The 18,884-nt window shown below is 43.2% G+C and overlaps 1 protein-coding gene across 1 annotated transcript in view; it reads right to left on the bottom strand.

Annotated features, from left to right (window-relative positions):
* The window catches only part of LOC119651295 (acetylcholinesterase), a 220,905-nt gene extending 202,378 nt beyond the window's left edge, over positions 1 to 18,527 (bottom strand). The window contains exon 1 of the mRNA XM_038054816.1: positions 18,151 to 18,527. The gene's annotated coding sequence lies outside the window, so the exon portion shown is untranslated. The remainder of the gene's footprint in view (positions 1 to 18,150) is intronic.
* Between the last annotated feature and the right edge of the window lie 357 nt (positions 18,528 to 18,884).

Genomic DNA, 18,884 nt, shown 5'->3' with positions numbered 1-18,884 from the left:
TCCATCAGCCCGTTTTTCACGACTTTGCTGACGTTATTCTGGAGGAACATTTCCGACCAAATGCGTTTCACCATTGACGCGCATTTTTTGATAAGTCGATAAACTTTTTCTCTTTGGGTTTCGCAAGAACAGTCGACTGTGCTCCCAGTTTGCTTATATTTGACACCATCTGATCATGGATTGCCGTCCCAGTCCCGGGTGCCGCATCCTTTTGCGAATCTTCTTCTTGGTTGGCTGAAGACAACCCAATGTCTCGTCGGTCATTTAAGCCCCTGCTGCCTCCTTCGCTGGGTGCTGCTGTGAGCGACGCATTTTCGTGCTGCGCACAAACGCAACCTACCATTTCTATATTCCAACTTCCATTTCAGTTATGTGATTTCTATTATTCATGGAAATTTGTTATTAGCGTATCCTGTGCAAGCGTCCGGAATGGGTGCACCAACGGGGGCAAAGCTCGTTCAACTAGTTCCCTGAGGCCTCATCTACGCTTATCTGATCCCGAGACTCACGGATGGATCACACTTTCTTGGGCAACGCGGTCCACTTATACCGATTTAATTCACACTACCCGACCAGGATTCCGAAAAGACTGACTCCTGATTCACGCCACAACTACCACCTTCGCAGAGTGAGACTCATATCACCCCACGCAGGTCAGCAAGGAATTGTTGACAATTCTAGGACTTCCAATGTGTCTCGGCGTGTAACGGCCATTAGCAGTTCACTCTTCACCGAGGAACTTTCTCAAGGAGCAGGAGGAGGAGATATAATGCCAGCTAGGGAGTTGTAACTACTTGTTCGAGTACCTCGGCAACACCACTCCCCGTGTCGTAAGTGACCCATTACGAATCATTGACAACCCCTTAGGGGGAATTAAGTGAAGTAAAATGATGGGACTCTACCATAACATATATGTACATATTTACTATAACAAGATGGTTTTCTCCCTTTCGTCAGGTGGTGCTATTCTGTTCTGGTAAACCTGCTGGAAGCAAGAGTAAATCTGGTGACGAATTAATGCTCGCCACAACCGCTAGGCGTACCCTTTTGTCCTGGGAGAGGAGGAACACCACAATACTGTAGTGTTATACGTCAACGGAGAATTCTGATGCAACGGAGAACTGCATGCAATCCAGCAGAGGCATTGACATTGTGATCCAGATGGGTGATTGCAATGCGAAGGTGGGCTGTGATAACACCTTCCTTGGACATGTACAGCTTCCATCGCCTTGCCATTGGTGGCACACTATTCCAACACAGAGTCTACCCTACAGTCAGTTGGACTCCAACTGGCCGGCAATGTATGTACATTGAAACCAACCATCCACATCGCAATCAGCAATAAGTTCAGAAGTTGTCTTCTGGATATGAAAAAGAAGAGAGACCCTGATATCAACCTCGAGCGAAATCAGTATTGATTGCTTGCACATTTGCGAAGTCACACTCATTGTACTCCTACAGCAGTGGGGGTACAAATCAAGGATATTCATCAACTTATATATGAGTCCGTATTGCCACACGGAATGAGACTTTTCTTATATGAAGGCGACAGGCAATGTTGCTGTGTTACAATTAACTCCGAACAAGATGTCTATTTCAAATTTTAGAAGAGCGTTCAATCGAGAGACTTTTCGGTTGGTGAACTGAAAATCTGAGATAGAATTATTTATATCACAATGCTGCTTCTGCGCTACGTAGCTCTGACGATTGTCTTGATGTCCTGCCACCATTGAACCGCGGGCCACATCTGCTGTCATCTTGATATCATGTCGCTCCAGCCGGCCCCTGTTCCGTCTTCCTCACCACTTGCTTGCCTTGTCATTTTCATAATTAAGGACTTCAATACCAAAATGTACGGAATCTAAGGAGCAACCTGTCATGCTTCAATTTATCTGCCTTAGCATTCCAACATCACGTCATCTGCACTGAAATCTGCACTGAAAGGTTACTCTGTCTTTTGTGGTAACAGAAACGGCGCTACACTTAACATGCCCCGATAACTGTTAAGTCCTCCTACAGCCAACATTCTGTCACCGTACGAGTAAATCGTCCAAATGTATTCCGATTTATGTATGTGTATATTTTCCCTGCCCCAGCTCCCTTTCTCAGTACGAACATTTCTTCGACATATTATTAGAAGTCCTAACCGTTTTGGTCCCCTCTCTTCCTTCCATCCTCTGTGCCGACTTTGACCTTCCTAAACTGTTAAATTAAATCGCACTTTTAATCTTGTCCTCTTGTGCGTTGCTTTCACAATCCCCGCAAGCCCCTCTTACGTTGCTCCTGACGCCCATCACCCTGCTCTTGACTTTTATGCTTAGACAATCCGACTCCACTCCCTTGTCGTGCGCAAACCCACTAAGATTAAATTTCTTAAGCCACACTTCCAAGGTTTGAACTTAGCCCTGGTGACAATCAACTCCTCTCTACATTAACCAGTGACCAAACACTCAGCACTTTCTGTATCATTGACGTTAACGATTGACTTCTCGTACCAGATGACAAGCAGCTGAAGAGATAGGAAAAATACTTCACCATGGTTCTTAACGGTGTCATGCACAGTGAGGTACCTCCTTTTGGGAATAAAATGGCCAGTTCTTGTAACATGTGGATACGGGCTGTTCCTCCAAGCAGGAGAGAAATCACTTCGGCTATTAATGCACTCAAACCGAGTGAAGACGCTGGGCTGGACGGTCTCCCCGCAGAGTTGTTTAAAAAAAATAGCTCAAATAATCCTAGTTTCCGCTCCGGATCTTCCTACATTGATCACATCAACTTCCTACGGATTATTTTGGAACAGTGCGCGGAATTTCGAACTTTGCTTCTCTTGCTCCGCATCGATTTCGAGAAAGCGTGAACAGGGAGTGTATCTGGCGTGCTCTAAGTCGGAGGGGCATTCCAGAGAAAGTAATTGCTATCATCAGAGCGACATATAATGACGCCAAATGCCAAATGCTGCACCAGGGCAACATCTCAGAGGATTTTGAGGTCGAAAGCGGAGTCCGCCAGGGTTGCGTCTTGTCAACAAAGTTATTTCTTCTTGTTATCGTTCTTGATGCCGTCTTGTCTAGAGAATGAAGAGGAGTTCCATGGACGATGAAATCTTTCCGTAACAACCTCAACTACGCTGAGGACATCTGTTTGTTCCCTCACCGTTCTCACCGGCTTGTGGAGCTTGGCCAAATGGCTCTAAATTCGGAAAGAGGGGCAAGTAGAGCTGGACTGAAATAAACACCAATGAAACCAAGGTTCAGTCTGACGGGTCATCGTACTCTCCCTATCTGCACTAATTGGCAGAGCATTGAGGACGTTGATCAGTCATCATTTCTGCTGGCAGTAGTTCCGAACTGTATACATTAACATGGCTAGATCCACCTTCGCTGCTTTTGAAATGGGGTTATCTGAAAACCAAGATCGATTTGAGACTGTTCCGTGCTAATGTTTTTCCATGTTACTATATAGGAGTAGCACATGGAAAGTGACCACCACTATCACTCGAAGGTTTCAAGCTCGTCAACACCTGTCTGCGTCGTATCATACGTTGACCTGAAACTATTTCGAACAAAGAACTTGGTCGACCTGCAGGCGTAGCACCCGAACACAGATCGGAAGGCAAAACTATCAATGGATAGGTCACACATTAAGCAGGGGCGACAATTGCATTGCTGGCTATTCCATACAATCTGTTTCAAATGTGACATTTCATTTGACGGTCCAGAAAACTTGATGTTTCATTGCCCAAGCTTTATTGAAGTGCCAAGAGGGTATGAGAGATAGGTAGACAAGAGTCACTATAATCTGCGGGTTGGGAGTTGAGGGTTCACCCAAAGTATTCCCTGCTCGTATATTCTCTCACACTCACAGGTTTTCCAGCATAAAAGTAAAAATTAAAATCAATCAACCTATGCTTTCTTCTGTGCCAAATTGCGCCAGTAGTCACAAGGTATCCTCCTTGCTACATTTTCCAGTTCCAGTCTCCTTACACTATAAAATACTAAATCAGGATGGAATGATCAACTATAATTAGAACTGATAATTATAAATAATATTCATGTCTTGTCCATACGACAATGACTCTAAATACTGCTCTTGATTATAATCTTCAATCAACTGAAATCATACAATTTAATGTGCAAATGCACATTTCAAAATCTCATAGAGTCCACTTTTCTATTTTTAGTGCAGCCATATCTTCATACTATTATTACATATCTGTTGGATAACAGCACATTTGCGAATTCTCATTCAACAGTTCGCAATCTGAAGCAACAATTAAACCAATTATTAGATTTCCTCTCCTGAACTCTGACGATCAAGAGCGTTTTATCAATTGCTAATTGTTTGGATATTCTGGTCAAGTAGCACTTCAACTCCTAATGAATGAAATTCTATTTCCAAACGCTCAGAATTGGCGAATTGTTTGTAAGTACTTCAATGAATGGTGAATTTATTTTAAGATTGTCAACAATCTGTGGGCGAAAGATCCTACAAGAATTGCCCGATTTATTATAAAATTAGAATTGTGTGTCTGTATGTCTGTTTAGCTGTGTTATAGACAGTAACAGACATTTCCCATCATTCGGTAGCTTTCTATGGTATTCGTTATTTTTTTTGTTAATTAACCTTTTATAGGTCCCACATCAAAATATCGGCGGCATTAAAGAACGGCCGGGAATTAATTTGAGGGCCTGGTATTGGTATAGTATTGTAGGTGGTGAAATATAACGAAATTGTTGCAATTTCAACTTTTGATCAACAACAACTTCGTTAGTAACAGTAAGGTTTTCACCAAACTTTCAAATATCGTGTCCCGTGCTGTGTGGCATAATGTCACCACTAAGTCGACTCGTTTCGAGATTATTTGCATATCAAGGAGCAAGCAAGTTCCTTGAATGTGGCTGTTTGTAAACCAGATTGTTGGCTGAATCAAATTGACTTGAAGAATCGATTTCTCAATTCTATGAGTGGGACGAGGTCGGGTCAGATGAGTGGAAATCGAAGGCAATGAATACGCTCAACAGGTGAATTATACGTACATGTTGCCTTTCGTCGTTCTCCATTTCGTGAATGATCTTCGCAGATACGCGCGATCTATGAGTCAGCTGTGCGAATGAAATCCTTCGTCTCTTTTCCCGCGAATTCGGCGCCATTTAATTGTTTTTACGGTGGTTTTATTCGCATTTTATTGAAGTCCAATTAGTGTCTCTTGTTCACCTCTTAGCGAGGTATAAGACATCCACATAGTCTCTTTGTTATTTTTGTTATCACCCATTCATTTACAATGAAACTATGCTTTAATTTCATTATCATCACACTTAATGCTGTGCAAATGATATATTCACAGCATTCAGAAAGATACAGACATCCCATGAGGACTGAGATTCACGCTCTACCCCCTCAACCTTTGCGCCGTCATGGTGCAATGGTCACCGTGGATCGACCTGTTTATTACACCTAGACGGTAAAAAAAATTGCAGGGATCTTCATTGCTTCCCATCAAACTGTTCGACTTCTTTAATAATATCACAATAATTCGCGGAAATGTGAAGTAGGTATGCTACCAAAGCAGAGGAATTCATAGTCATTTTCACCGGGTTTTATGTGCCAACTCTTGGCACCACATCATCGAGTTTCTTTCACAGCGCAAAGATCGATGCACCCCTTATAAAGCTTTCCTGCGGTTTCCTCGGTATTACCAGTAGTGGTACCAATCTTTAGCGAGCAGGCACGGGATTGCGTGGCTCGGATTCGTTTGTTTACATCGTGACATCTTTTGTCAAGAAGTTCTAGTGCTCTTATGGAGCATTATGTTTCTAAGGTTTTGTCAAAAACGAAACCTCATTAAAATCGGTTCACGGTCTATCACACGCACTTTTCTCAAAAACGACAACACGAAATTTGGTGGACATATGCGAATTATGAAGCATGCAGTGAGTGGAGTTTAAGAGGGGTTCCCCACACATGCAAAGCTAATAATTTGGCGGAAATTTACTGCATCTTAAACCATTCAAATAACATCCTTGCCTCCTCCATCCATCCTGCCTAGTAAGGAACTCCATAGGTGCCGGTTTTGTGCCAGGGACCACCAGTTCCTTATCTCAAAAAGCTGTCTGGCGTCCTGGCCTACGCCATCCCTTAATCTGATATTGCCCTCATAGACTTTCCGGGCTGAATCACCCTCATCCATAAGAATTAAATGACCCGCCCATCGCAACCTGTTGAGCCGCATTTTATCCGCAACCAAACGGTCACCGTGTCGCTCATAAATTTCGTCATTATGTAGGCTACGAATTCACTTGAACACTGCCAAGGTGATTCGATGTTGTTTATTCTTTGGTTTTGGCGCTGACGTTGCACTTCGTCTTGCCTTCGTTAATGTGCAGCCCGAGATCTCGCGTCGCCTGCTCGATTTGGATGAAGGAAGACTGTATACCTCTTGTTGTGACGTCGATATCGTCAGCATAGGCCAGTAGTTGGGTTGACTTGAAGAGGATGGTGCCTCTTGCATTAACATCTGCATCGCGGATCACTTTTTCCAGAGCGAGGTTAAAGAGGGTGCATGATAGGGCATCAAATTGTCTTAGACCGTCGTTAATGTTGAATGGTCTCGGGAGTGATCCTGCTGCTTTTATCTGACCTCTCACATTGATCAAAGTCAGCCTAGACAGTTTTATCAATTTCGTCGGGATACTGAATTCTCTCATGACCATGTATAATTTTACTCTGGCTATGCTATCATAGGAGGCATTGAAGTCAATGAGAAGATGGTGGAACTGATGTCCATATTTCAGTTTTTCCATCGTTTGCCGTAAAGAGAAAATTTGCTCTGTTGCTGATTTGCCTGGAGTGAAGCCTCTTTGGTATGGGCCAATGATGTTCTGGGCGTATGGGGCTATCCGGCCTAGCAAGATAGCGAAGAATATCTTATAGATGGTACTTAACAACGTGATTTTTATGTATGAGACAGATAATGCCACACGTTGAGCAGCGGTCAATGAACCGCTAGGTGTAGTTGGTCGCCTCAATATTTAACTAATTCGGCTGTAATTCCATCGCTCCTGGCAATTTATGGTTTTTAAGTCGATGAATTGTACGGAGTGTTTCCTCTATGATTGGTGATGGCTGCATTTGTCCGCGTCTTCAGTTGGTTGGACCTCCAACTCGCCGATATTCTGGTTGTTCAGCAGTTCATCAAAATACTCAATCCATCCATCAATTTGTCGAAAGTCTGATTATCTTCTTTGCCTCGGCAGGATGAGCATGTATAAGACTTCATTCTGCTGACTTGTTGCTAAAACATCTTGTGCATGAATATGTCACTCAAAAAGAGTTAAAGGGGTTTGGCCATTGCCACCTCTCTGGTTCGTTTGTAGAAATTCCCTCTAAATGTCAGATGCTACCCCCGCAAGTTTCATGAGCTTCACTGTTTATCTTTTCTACGCCAAGGATGAGATATTTTTACTCAGTAGCCACTCCTGTAGATAGAGAAGTACCTCCTTTACTAGAATGCTTGGAAACAAGGTCTCCAGATCGAATAACACTAGTCGTTCATCCGGTTCTGTAAATTCTACTTCTTTTAGTTTCCTAATAAGGTACTCTCTATTCCCGATGGCTCTTCCCGCTCCCTTCCACCCTTTTCGAGTGGGATGGATAAAATTGGGAATGATCTACATTCCAAAAACGTGCTCCCAAAGATCTGGTCAAGGTACATAGATGACATTTTCACCATTGTCCCTGAAGACAGAGCGAAAGAGAGGTCCTGAATAAGGTACATCGGAGCCTTAAATTCACAATGGAGGTAGGGGACAATGGACAACTCCGTTTCTTGATTTAAGTATCATTAGAGAGGAAAAGGGGATCTCTTTTGATATCTACAGGAAGCTTATTCACACCCAACGAACGATACGAGATAATTCGAACCACCCCCATTCACATAAAATAGCACCTTGCGATGCCTTGATCCATCGATTGTTCACCTTGCCCCTCGGTGCTCAAAGTTTTAAGAAAAAAGGATATATAATCGACAGCGGAGCGAAAAACGGCTTTCGACGTCGATTATTGAAAGACTCATGTGGAAAAAGGCGAAATGGCAAGAAATAAAGCCATTGACATCCCTCGCTAATAACTTGGAAGCGAAAAGAAGAATAGGGGTCATGCACTCTGCGGCTTCGTCGAAACTTATAAAAACAAACAAAAAGTTATACGCTGAAATCAATGAAAGCACGGCACATGATTAAGGAGATACACAGGATCACATGGGACAACCTAGAAGTCATCAAGAAATGCGGGAACAGGAGGAAGTTGGACGCACAAAAGAGCTTGGCGATCCTAAGACAACCAGAAAGGAACAGATTGAAGCACGTGACGGGCAACGTGCAATCAAAGCTTCTGAGAGAGGTGGCAAGTGAGACACAGGGCAACGTTAGCGTCACGACGATCTCCAATTAAGTAATCTGTTAGCAATTATAAGATCGCAAGAGCCGATTTCATTTTTTAGCTGACTGGGAAACCTGTTCCGAGCACAAGTTTACTGGTTTTTCGCTATAATATATGGTGTAGTAACTGTTCTCCAGGAAACCGGTCCCTGTCCAGAGCGCACGTTCCTTTTTCGTTGCCGGGTTGGTCGTTACAAACTTCATGTCTGAGGCTCTTTTTGTGGCTTCGTAACTTTGGTTTTCCGTGTAGGGTTGTCAGCCCTACCCAACTGCCAACCAGAAGGACCAGTTGGTACAGTTTGTCCGGACTTCCGGCCTAGCGTTCGAATTGCAGACCATCGCAGTTGATGCAGTCATCGAGGCGCTGAACGCGCTTTCCAGAACGCGTTTTCGATGCCTTGAAAAGCGTCATAAATCTTGCAGATTACGTGGTCTACGAACGAATATCTTGTCCTTCACGACACCCCAGAAATAAAAATCCATGGAGGTCAGGTTAGGGGAACCCATGCCGACCAATAACACGTGCTTGGAATACGTCATCTAGGTAGCCACGGACTATGACTGCATAATGCCTTACTGGAAGTACAGGTCATCAAAATTTGGAAGCTGCTGTATTCCTGGGAGGAAGTAATCTTGCAGCGTCTCCAGGTAATTGTGAGCGTTGACATTGGCGCCAAAGTAATAAGGGCCCTAAACACCTACTTCCGAAATTTCACCCACGCAGTCAATCCTAGCTGGCTTAACTGCTGTTCCAACGTGAGATGCGGATTTGTAAAGTCCCAAAGCAATGACGGTTCACGGGTCCCGATAACTTAGACTGAGCCTCGTCAGACCACAGGATACTCGAAGAGAATGTGGGATCGACTATCAACTGATTCTTCATGAGCTCACAACACTGCAGTCTTCGGTTCAGATCATCTTCATTGAAGGTGTGTATCAACCATGGCCGATAACGTACATAGTGCTGGCATACATCAACACCGTCCTGTTTCATTTTTATCATTTTTGTACATGTTAGCAGAGAATTTTTCGAAGCTTCACGCGCACAGAATACCACTTTTTCAAAAGTGCGAAAAGACGTTTGGAAAACCCCGTACGTCTGCATCTCCTGTCCCTGTCCACCTCTATCTACTCACACTTCCTTACGGACAGGGCTGATGGCATCGCACTGAAAAACCTGTGAGGATGGTATCATACTAAGAAAGGTAAAAGATACAAACAAAAACTATTGTGAATTTTACCTGGCTATCTGGATTATAAAAGGTTAAGTTAAATATTTGGAGTAATTGACAATCCCTGAGTGTTACTGTGCCAGTTCTATTACTCATCCCAGTCTAAGTCATTGGTAAGGGAATGAAAATAAGAATCATAGATTATTTATAAAATAAGCTCCCACAGTCATAAATTGGGAATTCGCGAAATGATAACCCAGTGACCCAGAGCGAAAACCTCCCGCTAATCTGTTAATATGATGTAACGAAAAGCAAACCAATCATAGTTACGAGCACATAAACCTATGAACATTCATACGAGCTTGTCAACATTTCGTTTTACAAGATAGCGATCTGAAAATTCAAAACAGCATGGTGTGCGCCCATATCCTCATCCATAATAATTACTTTGGAACATTAAAACATAATTTGGTTCTTGCGGCTCCACTCCAGATTGCTGGGGGTTTGTTTATTTTCCACATTATTTAGATGCTAAGAGGCAGCAATTATTACGTTTATTGCCGCAACGTGAGTCGTAATTACTATATACGAATGTGTTCTGTGTGTCTAGCATGAGCCTCCTTCATTCCAACGTAGGCTCGTATCTTCGTAGAAGGGTAGTACGTACGAATCCAAGGAATGCTTATTATGAGCCCAATTTGCTAAGGTACAAGAAGTTACCCATTCCCATTCTTAACATATGTATGTTGACTCGTTGATTATAGTTCTACGATTACCATGCCTGACCGTATATAGCGGCTTCCCCGAGCCAGCATGATGTTCCGATATATACATATATGTTTGCTTGAGTTCCACCTTGAGGGATTTTTAGTGGTTATTAGATGTAATGTAGAAATCTTCCATATAATGTTGTTGTTGTGCGAAACTACAGGGAACATTGTTGAAAACTTGCATTATTTTCTATTAATAGTCCCATTCTGCTCAAGCAGCTCGAAGCTTCCATAGAAGGTTTCAAGGAGTTGTCATTTTACCATTTTTTTCAAGTCCTTGAAAGAATAAGCCTTTTGTTTTCATGAATTCTTCGTTATCCTTCATTCAATACCTGAGAGGTCTGCGACAAGGGGACCTGTTGGCATTTCGTATTAACTACTCACAGTGTTAACATGATTGTTGCAGATAATTAAGTTCTGCATATTAACTCGCTGTTGGTGTAGCCAGGATTATTAATTTGTGTGTCGTTTACCCCTACCTAACACTACCCAAAATGTGCACTGCTTCTCAATACTTTTGCATCAACATTCCACTTGTTGTTCTCGGTGGAAAAGTTGGTTTCCGATGTATTAGAATCTAGTCTTAAAGCAAATCATCATCTGTTCACCATTAGGATCTTCAAGGGTAGGTGAGGTAAGAGCAAAAACTTTTTCGTCTTCCAGATTACTCCCTGAGGAAGCTATCACCACACCTATCAGTTCGTCTGATGACTGGTTCGGGCTTCAGTCGAAACCGCTAATCTTTGGGAGGCTACACGTCTAGGCGTCGCGGATCACGCAGCCTCTTTCGCAACAATTTATCGAGACCCTTTCAGCTAGTTCGCATAAACAGCGGATGTAGTGGAGTAAAATGCACCTCTTTGATATTCGGTCGTACTCTTCTTTTTCTTCAGCCTTTGTTCCGTTCACAAGCGGGGTCGGCTCGTCGTGATCGGTTTCGCCATTCGGCTCTATCGAATGCCTGATCTGGGTGCAATCTCGAGGCTTTTAAATCCCCATCCATATCAAGCCACCGTTATTTCGGCCTGCCTTTTGGTCGTTCACCATCGACTTTGATGTTCAGACCAATCTTGAAAGTGAATTCTCGTTAGCGCGAATTGCGTGACCATACCATCGAAGACGCCTCTCTGGCAATTTTTCCACGATCGGTGCAACTCCATAACGATCGCGGATATCCTCATTTCGAATGTAATCAAAACGCGTCACGTCACTAGTCCCACGCAACATCTTCGTCTCCATTACCGCAAGACGCCGTTCATTGTCTTTTATAGTCGACCAACACTCAGAACCATAGAGGGCGACAGAACGGACGACATTACGGTAAATTTTAGATTTGAGACGTTCGTTGATACGTCGATCACAAAGAACACCAGTTGTGGAACTCCACTTCATCCAGATTGTGTTAACGCGTGGAGCAATTTCATAACACAGTTCTGCATTGGCTGATAGCGTTGACCCAAGATATTTAAATCGCTCAGTTCTGGGCAGATCACTACCGCTGACAATGGTTACGCCTGTTTCATGGGGATCGGTCGTCGAAAATTCCTTTTGGTTTAGATTCAATCTGAGATCGTGTTCCATGAGGCTAGGAAAACATCATCTGCATAAAGCAGCGTATAGGGTACTGGACGTTGGTTGTCCCGTGTGACAGTGTCCATAACAAGAACAAAGAGAAGTGGTGAGAGGACGCTTCCTTGATGAACACCAGCGGAGGCACGAAGCGGTTTTGATACACCCGCCATACTTCGAACTTTACTTTTCGGGTCGTGGTAGAGCAATTGAACCCAGGGTGCGAGTTTTTCTGGCACTAAGTATTGTCGTAAAGCATACCAGATGAGTTCGTGTGGCACACGGTCAAACGCTTTCTCTAGATCCAGAAATTCAATGTAAAGAGAGTGAGCTTCTCACGATGTTCTTCCATGAGTAACCGCGCAGTATGTATTGCTTCAGTAGTTCCACAGTTTTTGACAAATCTGCAGTAATTTCTTACCAGTCAGATGGTGTTCTACCTTCCTGAGTAACCCGATTAAAGAATTCACTGAGCCACAGTGTTGGGTCCCAGCTCTTCGCTTTCCAGAGCTCAGATGCGATGTCGTCAGGTCCTGTGGCTTTCCCCGATTTCATTCGCTTTATTACCTCCTCGACTTAAATTGCTTGACAGATGGAACTGCTCCAAATGTCGGCAATGATTGTGGAAGTGAAGGATGAGCAAATTGTACCTGTGTTTTGTGAAGCAGTTGCGGCTGTCATTTTGTAGGCCTAGAAGATTGGATTTCGTGTTATTAATCTCTTCCTTTGCCACATCGGCACGTTTCATTAAGACTCAAATCACCACTTACAATTCCAACAGATTGATAAAGAATAAAGTGCAGAGGGCTTACCAAAACTATACTTTGGCCAAAGAGACACCCCCAAAAACTTTCTGTCGAAGACCATGACTATAGACACGTTCAAAACGCAACGTACGCGAAGGATCAGTGTAGCCTTCTCGAACCACTCAACGAATCCCAACAGAGCGTCCAGATATTGCAATTTGCCATATCATTATCATCAACGGCACACTATCCGGGCTGGGCATGCCTTAGTAAGGCATTCCTGTTTTGCACCGAGGTCCACCAATTCGATATCCCGAAAAGCGTTTTGGATTCCTGGCCTACGCCATCGCTCTATCTCAGGCAGGGTCTACCACGTCTCCTTTTTCTAACATAGATATTGCGTTTATAGGTGTTCCGTGCTGCATCATCCTCATCCATACGGATTATGTCACCCGTCCACCATATTGAGCCGGATTTTATCCTTAACCCAACGGTCGTGGTATCGCTCATAAATTTCATCGCGATGAAGGCTACGGAATAGTCCATCAATCATGTAGGGGGCCAAAAATTCTTCGAAAGATTCTTCTCTTCAACACGGCAATTTTTCTTGCTAAGGGCCCAGATCTCCGAGGAATACATGAGGACTGGGGGAACGAAGGAGTTTTTGTAAACTGGCATAAGCTTATAGGGTTATCGTTTGTGATTTTCGACCCTAGGTAGGAGAAATTATGAAGGATTTCAAAGCTGTAATCTCTTATTTTTATTGTTCTCGTTTGACCAGTGTCATTTGATGTTGTTGGTCCTTTCGTGTTTGATGCTGACCTTGCCACCATGTACTTTGCCTTGTCTTCTTCAATGTGCAGCCCAAGATCTCTTGCCGCCTTCTCGATGTGGATAAAGGTAGACTGTACCTCCCGTCTTCTTCTTCCCATAATATCAATATCGTCAGCATACACCAGTAGTTTGATGGACTTGAAGAGGTTGGTGCCTCTTGCATTGACATCTGCATCGCGGATCACTTTCGCCAGCGCCAGGTTAAAGAAGACGTATGATAGGCCATCCCTTTTTTTAGACCGTTTTTGGTGTTGAATGGTCTCGAGACCAGTCCTGCTGCTTTTATTTGGACACACACATTGTTCATGCTCCGGCTGACGGCGCGATGGTTGAGAGGTAGAACGGGTGCCTCCAAACTTCGGTGCTCTGGGTTCGAATCCCAATCGTCGTGGGTATCTGTGTTCGTCTTCTGTTTGGCTCGTTGCTGTAAGATTGTCACTTGTGCAGCAACTAAAGCACAATCTCATTGTGTGGGTGCCCTATGCTCCCGCAAGGAGTGAGCAGGAAACACTACACATTGGTCAGTGTCAGCCTACTCTGTCTTATCAATTTTATTGTGATATGGAATTCTCTCATGGTCGTGTACAATTTACATTTACCCTGGTTATGCTATCATAGGCCTTGAAGTCGATGAAAAGATTATACAACTTAAGGCCATATTCAATTTACCCCTCGCATTCCGTGAAGAGAAAAGCTGATCTGTTGCTGATTTTCCCGGAGTGAGACTCTTTCGTATAGGTCCATGATATTCTGAGCGTTCCGTCGTAGCAAAATAGCAGAGAATCTCTTACAGATGGTACTGTATAACGTGATATCTCTATAGATGCTGTACTACGCGATATCTCCCCTTTTATATAAGAGGCAGGTAATGTCTTGTTGCCAATTGTCAAGCATTGATTCGCTGTCCAACACCTTGGTCATAAGTTGATGAACCGCTTGGTGTAGTTGATTCCCTCCATATTTAACAAATTCGGCTATAATTCCATCGGCTCCTGGCGACTTATGGTTTTTAAGTCGATGAATTGGAAGGACTGTTTCTTCCATGCCTATTGGTGGCAGCAATCAACTCGTCAATATTTTTGTTATTGAGTAATTCATCAATTTACTCAACCTGTCGCTCCAATACGTTCCTTCCGTTCTGAAATCAGATTTCCCTCTTCGTCTCGGCAGGATGAACATCGAGGTGTATAAGGCTTCATTCTGCTGACTTATTGATAAAACATCCCACCTGGTGCAGTTGCTCCCTGTACTTTTCGAGTTGACAGATCTGCTGGTTCTCCCAGGCATGCTTTTTATGTCTGTGAAGTTGCTTCTCTGCTCGATGTAATTCGTGATACGCCCCTTTAAGAGTGCAGCATTGTCCGGTATGCAGCATTCTTTCGCTCCGGTCTTTTTTTACTACTGGGGCCAAGTATGTTTTTCGTCGTAACCATGATAACGTTTCTCAGGCAATTGTGAAGATCACTTGTTGATGCTTCATCTCCAGGACGTCTGTTAGCTGCGGTTGTTGCAACATCCATTTCACCCTTACGGGTGTTAGGGTGAACTCTGTTATGGATGACTTCAATATTCACCCTCATCTGATTGTCAGAGAGGATTTTAAATTTGTAATGTGATCCCGGAGCACTATGCCAACGAGATAGTGATCCGGGTCTATATTGGCCCCTTTTGTATGTTCTGACATTCATTAAAGCCTAGAGGTGGCAACATTCACTCGACACATGGTAAATTTGAAAGTGGTCCAGTATGGAGAGGCTCATGCATGTTTATCGGCCGCTTTGCGGGCAATCCAGTTACTTCCGACAACCATTTCGTGCGATACTGCTAACTCATAATTCGCAGTCCGTTATCATTTGTATTTTTATGTAAGCTATGAGATAACGTAATACGGGCTCCGTCCCAACTTGACTGTTAAAATCTCCAAATATGATTTTTATATCATACTTCCCATAACGGAAGCAAAAAACTATTGGGGAGGGTTTTTGGAATTAACTGCTCCCCATGCTGAGCCTGCTGCATGAATTACGGCTGCAGGCAATCGCCATGCCACTACCCCGGGTGTAACCGACCGAAGAACTGGAAAGACCCAGATCTGGACCGGGTGCAGAGTTTCCGGTCGAAAAATTCACTACTACACAGGTTGATTGGCACGTAGCATAAATCAGGTCATTATTCGGCCGCAGGAATTTTCACCTTTCCTCACTGCGACCATGGTAGGTATGTACGTTGATAATTTCACCTATCTAGAGTCGAAAATCACAACCGATAACAGCTACGATCATGAAATGCGCGCATGGTTGTTGTCAGCCAGCAGAGCATATTTCAGCTTACAAAAGCTGTTCCACTCGAAACGTCTCACCATAGGGTCACAGCTCTTACTGTACAGGACAATGATCTTGCCAGTCCTCATATATTCCTCGGAAACCTGGGTTCTTAGCAAGAAAAATTGCGAACTCTTGGCCGCGTTCGAGAGAAGAATCCTCCTGACGAATTTTTGGCCTCCTACATGAGAATGGATGACTCCGTAGCCTACATAACGACGAAATCTATGAGGGATACCACGACCGTCAAGTTATGGATAGAATCCGGCTCAATAGGTTACGGTGGGCGGGTCACTTAATCCGTATGGATGAGGATGAACCCGACCGGAACGTTTTTAAGGGCAATATCTATGTTAGAAAAAGAAGACGAGGCAGACCCTGCCTAAGATGAAGCGATGGCATAGGTCAGGACGCCAGACAACTTTTAGGGGATGTCTGAAGTTCCTTATTAAGTCAGGCCTAGATCGGATACCGGTTGTTGCGCCGTTGATGGTGATGATGACCAACATTACTGTGAGTATAAACCTAATGTTCGTCTCGATGCATCACGAAACAAAAAAATTACCCAGGACTTAACGTCAAACCGGAGTTCAAATATAGCAGGCATGAGTAAACTGCTTGCATGGTAATTTCTGCCCTTAGTTAACCAACAATTATCAAATAGATACTTCGAGGGCAGGCCAGGTGTAATCATCATGGAATATCTGGATTTCATCGCTGGCAAACTTTCGAGGAAAATTATTATAAATAATAATTAATTTCCTCTAGATAAGAAAACTCCAAAGTAGAGTACTCGGACTAATGCAAGCTTACTGGTTCGACAGCCTTCAAGAGGATAAGCACAAGCTACTAAGCTAAAAGTAAAAGCTGGTGAACCCCAAATGTCATTCTGATTTTCAAATGCCATATTTATTAGCTTGTGTATTGACGATGTAATACAGAGATCCACAATCAGAGTACACAAGCAGAAGGTCCCTTGATTTCCATCCCGAAATAGACAGTTCAACCGGGTCCAATACCTGCGAACTGAACATTTGAAATTCCCTTTAAGGATTCAATGTCAACATACATTGAGTTGGGTTATTTATTATTTATGTGTTTATCTTATTGCTTTAGAAATGAAAATAATCTCAGGAATAACCTTGAATGAAGTCAAGGTTTCAAGTCAGTATAAGCAACTTTAGGATTGGTAAATCCAACCGATTCCTCAGTATCATTAGTCTCCTAACCCCAGTTTTTCTTGACCATAATGTTGAGCAAAGTTATTTAGATAGTCCTTAGACCAATTATCTTAAAGTCCTGCATTCAGGATGACCCTTATTTCAAGTTTTGCATAAGATCGTCTCGATTCGTTGAAGTTGAAATCGGCTGGGGTTAGCGCGTGACCAACTACGCATTCACTACCATCAAAAACGAATTGGTCTTGGCCAATTATGTTTATGAAATTCAAAGTATCTCTCCCATCTGAACGTCAGTTATTCGCACTCAATTATGTAAGTACTAGTAAATGTCTCCCTCCCCCGCCTATCTTCAACTGATTATAAGTATCTGCTTCTGATAAAATCGTGGGCCTGGAATGATACAATCCGATTCCGGACATGTCTCTGCACTAATCAGCAGAAAAGCAAATTTTATCCTTGCATATATCACTCGACATTAGGGGCAGTTTTCAAAGGGCCGTAAAACCTCATATTTTTAACGACACTATCGTACATTATCAAAAACATTCAAATTGAAAAAAGTACAAATTAGGCGAACCATTCGCTTAAATGGAACATTCAACACGCTAATAAACTACAGGCTACCACCCTCATAGTCCGGACTGGAATAAAAACAATAAAACCATACTACACGAAACCATCAATTACCACGCAGATAATAAAGTGAACCACCTCGATTAGATCCATGCAGTAGCAATAAACTGTCCCAACCAGAACAATATACGGAGATGGAATTATGTCCGCATCATAGGTACAATCAAATGTGGTTCGTACTCGATTTACTGAAGAACAGATTACATCAGTTGATACTCCATGATCCATCACTCTATCAGCGTCGCTACCCATCAGAAGCGTATAGCGGCGCATATCACCCCAATCGCGTAGCAGATACATGATTTCCTATACAATGGCTAAACACCATCCCGTAAATCCATTTCCGCATGAGGCGGCCTCCGTACATATATTCAGTGAATTTCAAGCAGAAGTACACCTCCTGATACACGACGTGTGCTGCAAAATTGAGCTAGTTCCGGAAGCTCCTGGAATCCTAACATCTCAAGTATCTTACTGTCAAGTACTTACTTTCTGCAGAAAACCTATTCTGTCCGCAAAGTTATCAATTGATTGGGATATCCGGTAACTGCGTTTGAATCGTAACAGACAACACCAAACACACCACACAATGCCTTTATCAACACACGCTAATTAATTCCAACTCGGGCCACAATAGCTTTAAAAAACATCCTTAATTCAAATCACTTTGTAAAATATTTCCTCTCTCCGCTTTTTGCGCTTTTCACTGCCTTATATCTTCCTCTGAGCTTTAACTTTCTCACAAAATAATTCCAGGTCTGGGATCAAAATTCACTTGCGAGCTAAAGGCATATCACCAAGTCCTACCGCAATGATGACTCTACCTAAACTGACTAGGGAGCCCAACCTGTTTTGTTCTCGGCCCGGGTTCTTATTCTCTCATCTGTACACTGTGCTGCCGTGCCATGCTATACTATGCAGTCGATATACTAATGGTTCTCTACTATAGCATCTATAAAGATGTATCTACAGCATGGAATCTATACGACTTTGCCCTAAGTCGGCCCGACTACCAAGGCTTGTGTACGGGGGGATAAAAACGCGCAAAGCGAAAACATTTAGATTTCACATCCAAAGACCGGATCGAGCCTGACGTTAAAAACCGAATTCCAGATAAGATTCCAGCTGGGATTCACACACGACGCTACTACATCCCTTTATGGCCATGCCTCACTACAACGGCGACTGTTCAGATAAAACCACATATACAATTGCCGCATACC

The sequence above is a fragment of the Hermetia illucens genome, chromosome 3, assembly GCF_905115235.1.
Source record: "Hermetia illucens chromosome 3, iHerIll2.2.curated.20191125, whole genome shotgun sequence".
NCBI lineage: Eukaryota > Metazoa > Arthropoda > Insecta > Diptera > Stratiomyidae > Hermetia > Hermetia illucens.
Note: the sequence above shows the minus strand (reverse complement) of the source record. Positions and strands in the feature narration are given on the sequence as shown.